This window comes from Aphelocoma coerulescens (genome assembly GCF_041296385.1).
Source record: "Aphelocoma coerulescens isolate FSJ_1873_10779 chromosome Z unlocalized genomic scaffold, UR_Acoe_1.0 ChrZ, whole genome shotgun sequence".
In the NCBI taxonomy this organism is placed as follows: Eukaryota; Metazoa; Chordata; class Aves; order Passeriformes; family Corvidae; genus Aphelocoma; species Aphelocoma coerulescens.
In genome coordinates, this window is record NW_027184085.1 from 31,695,435 (window position 1) to 31,703,852 (window position 8,418).

The 8,418-nt window shown below is 38.8% G+C and overlaps 1 non-coding gene across 1 annotated transcript; it reads right to left on the reverse strand.

Moving 5' to 3' along the window:
• Positions 1–2,325: 2,325 nt before the first annotated feature.
• TRNAH-GUG (transfer RNA histidin (anticodon GUG)) lies at positions 2,326–2,397 on the reverse strand. Its single transcript has one exon. It is a non-coding gene; the product is annotated as a tRNA-His (tRNA).
• Positions 2,398–8,418: the final 6,021 nt, after the last annotated feature.

Consider the following 8,418-nt stretch of genomic DNA (forward strand, 5'->3'; position numbering starts at 1 on the left):
AATTTCATGCTTGCTTTCAGCTTGCTACCTAAAGGTAGAGAAGGCTGCTGAAGTGAACCCTTCTTTCTGGCCTCCAAATCGTCCTTACACATTAAAAAATTACAACTTCAGAAACAAATTTATGTAAACCTGTTAAAATTTTTAATATATTATTATTATTTAGACCACGGTTTCCATCTGGATAAGTATTTTGTGGACATGTGTGCTAGACATGACGACCTGCATATTCCAGCAACATGTAGGCAATTCTTTGTGTAATTCAAGGTTCAAAATCAGTTCCAGGATAACCTCTTTGTGTTTCCTAGTCTGTAGTCCTGTTATCCTTGGGAATTCTTTTGCACTGAAGTTTTTGTTTTCTTTTTTCTAATGAGAAGGGAAAATTTATAAATATTTTCTCAGGAAGTGGAATGTTGGGAGCCATCTGCACTTGCATGCTTATATTCCAAAATGAAGCTGGCTTTGAATTGTCACCTTCTTGTGAGAAGAATAAATAACTGCAGGGGGAAGTTGTAAGAAAGGTCTGATACCTCCCTACACCATTCTTGATCTCAGTTTATAGCATGACCATTGAGCTAGCAAAACAAATATTGGTATCTGAAATAAAAAAAAAATCAAACAGAATAACCACTGTTTCCCAGTAAGTCATCATAAAACAAGACTAAATTTTTTGAAAAGTGATCTTGGAATTTTTCTACTGTCCTACTGAAATTCTTCAAAATCATCAATATTACTATAACTAGAAATAAGGTAATATTTAGCTACAGATGAACACTGGATAGGGAGAAGGCAGTTCCAGGGAGGTTGAGGTCAAGCAGGGGTGAACTTTGAGTGCTTTAGCAGCCTCAGGATGATGCATGAGTAGAGCAAAATTTGAATTTCTTCTTTAGGACTTAATTCACTAGGACTCTTTAAAGAGTATGTGCACCTGTGATGAGTTAATTTGGTATTTCTGGGTTTCATAAAATCTAACTCAGCAGATGACATTTCTGAAAGACTACAGCAGGGATAGAGTATGAAAGATCATCCTGGTCTCTTTCATGCTAGTGGATATTTCTAAATTGCTTTCTTTTGGGAAATCAGTCACATCTGTCTCATCAATTAGACCAAGAATTCACAAGCTAATTGCTCTGACATGCTCCTAAAAGGCTGAATGATATTTAGACAGGAAATTGAAGGCCATTCAGAGGAATAATCATAGATACTTTGAAAAACACAACACAAAGAGCTCTTGTGAACCTGAGGAAGGTCATAATATGCCAGTGGTCACTAGCCTACTACACCAAAACTGGTACACCTAAGCCCACAGCCTCCAAAGGTGAAGTGCCCTCCCAGGCATGCAGGGCTTTCGTTTTTCCTGACAGTGGTGCTAAAAAAGATTTGTTTCGCTTCCTCACTCAGTAGGATGGTAAAGAATTTTCCTGCTCCCTTGGAGAGAGAGAAAGGCACCTGTCATTCACACTCTGAAGCAGCTGGCCTCTTGTGTGAAGCTTGAATTCGTCTGGGCTTCTTGGAGATGTTATCCATTATAAAGGTGCTGATGTCTCATCAGATGCAGCAGTGAGAGAAAAGCAGTGCTTGCTCTTGAATTGGCTCCATATCAAATAAAAGGACCAACTACCAGAAACTCTATTCAGTAGCTTGCAAATTATTTGATTAACTCATAATAATGATGTTTTATAGATGTAGTTACTACCAGCTATGTAATTTTTTTGTTTGCTTATTGCACAAACGGCTTTTAGTTACCATAACCAATTCACTAAATCAAAATGGTAATTTTAGAAGTCTTCATGCTGAGAATCTGAGGTCATACTGCTCAGTGAAACAGGACAGCAAAATTACACACTGTTCCTACTACAAAAACAAAGAGAATCAATAGACAAGTGGTGGTTCCTCTTCTCTGTCACCAGCAAAGACCCTCTGCTAGCAGCAGTTCAGGCCTAGGTAAGCAGGATTTCCACATCTACAGCTGTCATATTTCCAAGTAGTTCAGGTTGATTGTTTTATTAGAATGGGAAACTAGGAAAGATCAAAACCACAGAGGCTTCATAGCTCGGTTCAGACATTAAGTAGCTGTAATGAGTAAAAGTTCCATGGTCACTATGAGGCTGCATTTATCAAAATATCCATAAAGATTAAATTTTAAAAATCCCACTTGGCAACAGGATTTCTGAGTTAATACTTATGCTACATACTCTTTTAGAAAAACATTCTTATAAAAGTTACAGAGTTTCTAATTGCTTTCTCATCTTAGTCTTAGACATCACTAATAGATTACTTTTGGTATGCAATCTGTAATTATATCTCTTCAAAAGATAAACCACCCCCTGCCGTGACTCGGATTTGAACCGAGGTTGCTGCGGCCACAACGCAGAGTACTAACCACTATACGATCACGGCAAGCCATCAGAAAACTCAAATCAAAAGTGAGAATTTTTTCCCCTGGTGCTCTTTTAAATATTATATAAATGGTGCCACCTGCAGTTTACACTGAGTGTTAGCAGCAGCTTGCTCTAAACCTTAAAATTAACTACTGTCATCTCGAAATTGCTTCCAGACTTATTTTTCCTTATTCGTAATAATCCATGCTTATCAGAATTGCCTCAAAAAAGGCTCAGGATTGTTATAATATAATTTCTCCTTCCCTTAAAAGTCTTTTCAGAGATACTTTTTTTCATATTTTGTCAGTAGTGGGGAAGGCAAAGTCATGACAACAGAAAAGTCTCACAGAGTAGATACAGATTTAAGCAAATGATCAAAATCTATTGAACTGAAAATTACATTTGATTAGCTGAACCAGGTATGATTGATTCTGGTGTAAATTTTTTTATTAATGGACATCATCTTCCTTACTTCTGCCATAAGCACAGAACATAAAACATATCTTTTCCAGAATTTATGTTACCTCTGTGAAAGAATATGCTCAAACACTACAGATGAAGTCTGAGGGGAGTAAGCCCTTTGCTTCTATGAATGAAGACCATCACCTACTGTAACACTGAAGCTGAAGTTATGAGTAGCACTTGCCCTTTTACAGATATTCAGAGAAAAGAAGACTGCAAACAACATTCAAACAGGCAGAACAGCAAAAAAAAAAATTACTAGTTCTTTCAAATGAAAGCTGCAGCAGAAACCAAGTTATATAACATAAAGAAAGATTAAAACGAGGAAAAAGAATAATGGGCAAACTCCAGGGCACTCAAGTCCTGTTCAGAAAATGCAGGCTGGTTTTTTGTGCTCATCCTCTCCAGTTATATTCATTATTTTAATACAAAATGTTGTCTGCTTAACAGCCTTGGAGAGCACAGCAGCACCACCACTGCAGTGGTACATGTCCCACTGAATCTCTGAAGAAGGAGAAAGACATACAAAAAACTTACTAGACTGTAATATACGAGACCACTGACATGTCTTCAGCGTGTCTTCAGCATGCTGAGATGTGGATTTACTCTGGATGAAGGTCTGCAGAGTGGGATAATTCATGAGTAGACTGTGCAAAAGAAACATCAGCCTGCGACTTTAAAATGCAAACTTACTAAACAGACTCTGCTCCACTCTGCTCTGCTCTGCTCTGCTCTGCCTGAGGAGCAGAGGCTCCCACTGCCTCGTCAAACACTGGTACCTCCAGCACTCACATGGAGGCCGACCCTGCCAGTGGAGCTGCAGGAGGGAAGGAGAAATTCCAGTGGTTGGTGGCAGCACTTGGAGCAAAAGGGTGCTTTAATGGTAGGATGGACTGCTGTACTTCACCCTACAGCCTTCCCCAATGTCTTAGTGTGACTAGAATAGCATTTTTAACTCAGGGGTCAGCATACCCTTCCACAGGACAGGAAAATGGCATTGCTCAACATCATGGAGGTGAACAACCTAGAAAAAAAATTGTTCAGTAGCATCTTCTCTGAAGTTTCTTGTTGTTATAGACCTGAAAGTAGAGCTCTCAGAATATTTACTGCATTTCAATATGTATGGCTTTAAATAACTTTAGATTTTCTAATTTCAGATCTTGTTATTACTGGTTACCTGTCTCAAAGTAATGAACAACTTAGGTTTTGGGTCAGCTTCTCAGAACATACAGATTTCTCCTAAAGACAGAAGTCAAGTAAACATTATAGGTATAGGTTTTTGTCCATGGCATCCCCCTTCAAAACAAGGGCATTAAGTAAAAATTACTGCAGAATACCGTGAGGTGCTTTATAGCATGATAATCAGGAGATAATGGAGATTTTAAATGTGACTTAAATACTTGTGGCTGTGATGAGACAAGCTTCTTGCAAACTCTGGAACATGCATTGTTCCACTATAGTGTCACCTCCCATCTCAGTCATAGGGGTGCTTTTACTTTTGCAGCAGCAAAACAGGTTTGCTAGGTTCCCCTCAAAAAATGTCATGTGATTTTAAAAATCCGGGTGTCAGAGAAACAACAACTACAAAACCCCCCACAACAATATTGCATTTCCTGCCTTGCAGGAGCAGCTTTCACCTGAGAATAAAGCATGGGCAATAAAGCCATCAAAGGGTGTACAAGGAGGGTGAGAGAATGCCATCCATATCTGCAGGACAGGATGAACCTACTGCTCTTTCTGCATAAAGGGCTGTCATTTTGCTGAGCCTAGAACAGAGAGACTGAGTACATGCAGGCAGCTTAGACTTACTATAACAGGATTATACAGAAATATAGAAGAGTTTCCTATGTTGTGTATGTGTTTGCCATTTGGCTACAGTACCTTTCTTAGGCAGATTCTGCACAGAACTTCATTTTGTGTATAGATGGCAAATACCATTAATGCCCATTAGAAGTAAAGCCTGGGCTGAAAAGACTCTTTGGCAATTCATTAGACAGCTCTGCCAGGAGCAGGTAGTATTTTCTTTTCTTCTGTTAATATTATTTCTATTAGTAGGGCAACCACTCTTTTTTTCTGTGTGATCTCTTACACTAAGAGTCCTAGTACAGAAGAGTTACCTTGGGATTCCTATTTTTCTTAGAATTCCAATACATTCCTAGTACGATGCTTTTCTTTTGCTCTGTGCACTCCCATAATCAGTCAAAAAAGTCAAAAAATACTATGGAAATGTCTATTATTTTCCCTTAGCCACCATCATGTAACTTTTTTTTTAACTAATTGCTCCCCCTTCTAATGATTTTGTTTTTCTTTTCTGTTGTTCTTTTCTGTTCCTGCAGCTTTCAATTTTCTTTTTGGTAGCCAGAGGCCTAGAGTGAATAAAATTATTCAAGCATTCTTCCACCAGAACTTGATCTGCTTACAGAAACAGAATATTCTCAAAGCCAGTCTGTCTACTTCTACAACTATGTATATTTAAATATAGACATTTATGGCACTAAGGGAGCAAGTGACAGACATGGCTTAAATCTTCAAAGCCACAAAATTCCATACCATCAGCATTACTTAGTTCCAACCACAGTTGTGTAATAAGCCTTACAGAACAACTCCTGTGTCAATGATGAGAAAATTGTCAGCTGCCAATCACCCCACTTTGCACAAGCTACAGCCAGCAGAGTGCTCAGATCAGCATTCTAAAAACTAGATGCACTCCTGTTCATGAACAGCAAACTTCCGAAGTCTGTACAGCAAGTGGAATTTCCTACCCTGTTGCCCAATGCTCCTGGTATGCAGTCCAAGCCTGCACTGGTATTTCGTTCTGCCTGTTTCTGGTACAAGTGAATGTGTCATCTGTTGTTCCTTCATTTTGTAGCTTTTATCCTCTTGCAAAATTCTCCATCTTACTGTATATTCATGCAGATTGTATTCCTACAATTGAAGATCCTTATGGGTGGGAATTTTTTTCCTAAGTGATTCTTGCTCTTTAAAATTTTTTCATACTATTCAAGGAAAACATGTAAATAAAATTGGATTATCAGAATGTGCACAGTGGCTTGCCTGAGGTGCAGCATGAACTAGTAATGATCTCTCCCTAATTTTGATACTGTATCTGTAACCTGTCTTCAAGGGTGAAGAGCTGGGATGGGAGCAAAATTTCCCTGTACCTCCAAACAGGGACTGAGAATAGGAAAGGTCTCAGGATGTTCTGTTATTGTCAGACATGTGTTCTTTTAAACTCTAACAGGACATAAACACAACTTCCCATTGAACATCTGTTGTTAGCAAATTAGTTGAGGTATATCCAAGGGAAGTTTTTTGTATATATACTGTTCCCAATATTTTAATTTTTTTTTATTTTTTGTAACACATCAAAGCACTTTTCATCTACAGCCAGGAGACTATCATGTGTATCCCAACAGTTGCAAACCACGCAAGAGGGAGGATGACTGTTAGGCAGGTTTATAGTTTGTTCAGCACCATGCTCTCTCTTCTGATGAAGAAAAAGAGGATATGCCTTGTTAAGCCAGGATTTTCCAGTCCTTTTCACAATGCTGCATTTTAACTTGTTTTCAGTGGTTTCAGCTTTCTACATAGCAGCACGTTCTGCACACATACTGTTGCATGATAGGTAAGTCTGGAGAAAGTACCCAGAGAAAAGCTAAGACATAAATCATGTCTGCATTCAGCTCAGACACTTGCAAACATCGAAGGACAAGTGAAATTCCTTACAAGGAGATAGTAATAAGCAAGGCAGTCAAACCAACAAAACTGAGCTAAGGCCTCATAAGTTATAGGATCTATACATGATAATGGTTCTTAGACTGAACATATCTTGATAAGAGTTTTCTACTAAACATTCAGAAAAAAAGCAGGTATTTGGTCACTCTGTGTTTATTGTGAGCTCTTTCTAGAAGCACTCAAAAAAGTATGAAGGAGATAAAACATTAGCCTTTTTGTGAGATCAGAACTGACACAGCCCATACCCTCCTGTCAGTTTGGAACATAATGCCTTTGGCTTTTATATCCCAGGAGGTATTCCAGGGACAAGCTACACAAGTTCTGAGATATGTTGATCATTAATAGATCTTATATCCAGCCTCCTCATAAAATGAGGGTGAGCATTATCTTCCATACACCTTCCTGGCAGAGCAAATTGCCCCATGTTTCCACAACTGCAAGGGGCAGAGCCACAGCTTCTTCAGCTATAAGCAATTGAAAACCTTAGCTGGTCAGATTTTCAGGGTACTGTCAGTGCTGATGAGGAGCACATGGCTCCCCCAAGACTTGAGGGTATATATCCATCTCATTAATCTTTTTCTTATTACAAGCAGAACTGCTTTATGTTTCTTTCACCATGAGTCATGGGGAAATTTGTTTGCGCCTTCTATGTAGGGGTAGGATACAGAGGAGCACAGGAAAGCACTAAAGTAAATTATCTTGTGAGGGAGTATTTCCAGCCTAAATTTACAGGATCAGTTGGATTTCAGCTTGCAGTGCCTCACAACCTAGATACCCTGGACTAAAAGTAACATTGACTGTGTGAGAACAGGTACTGCCTGCAAGGTGAAGCAGAGTTGGGAGCTCCAGTCACATCATCAAAAAATAGTAGCTTATGGTTCTGCTCTTAGTCACTGTGAAAGTGATAATGTTACAGCAAAAGAGAGAAAGCATCAAACCTAAGGGCTGGCTAAAGAGAAACAGTAGAGTCCTCAAGACTGAATTCAAGTAAGTAAATAAGTTGTTAGAAATGAAAGCCTAAGTCAAGCAGAATTTCCAGCCAAGAAGCTGGAATGTAGCGGGATGCTTTTTTAGCTGAAACAGGGAGAAGATATCCCCAGTTTTCAGATCCTTTCGTTTGGTTAGATAATATCTATCCTTTAGATTGCAACTTCTCTATCATTTCTTAAAGTGCAATCATTTTAAACCTACAGAAAATACATGTTTTCTGAAGTTATGAAACAAGCTGATTCCTAAGAATCTGTTTTGTTGATGTAAATCAGCTCCTCTTGCTGTCAAGAAGTATGGAATTGTTGACCCTAGAACTGTTCCTGTCTTTTCCAGGTCTCAAGGAATGTGAATTCATGCACTACTACTCACTTTATAGTCTTCCCTCTTCCTATTACGCTCTCTTTCCCCATTAGTCTAATTATTTCATGTACTTATTTCATCCTGTAAACCAGTACCTATTCAGAGGATTACTCAAAATGAGGGAGTCTGTACTGAAATATGTTCACATTACTGTATCAATTTACCTCATTGCAGCAGATTTTTTTAGGATTTCATTTACTTGTGTATATGTATCCAAATGGGACAGATGGATGTAGGATTTATGCAGGGATTTGTTGTGACACAGCTGAGGAGCATGATGCTACCTGCAGTCCTGTACCAGGCCCTAGCAAATACATGAAGAAAAGGGTGCTGAAAATAGAACTCCTTCCTTCCTTCCTTCCTTCCTTCCTTCCTTCCTTCCTTCCTTCCGAATTCCGAATTCCGAATTCCGAATTCCGAATTCCGAATTCCTTCCTTCCGAATTCCTTCCGAATTCCTTCCTTCCGAATTCCTTCCGAATTCCTTCCGAATT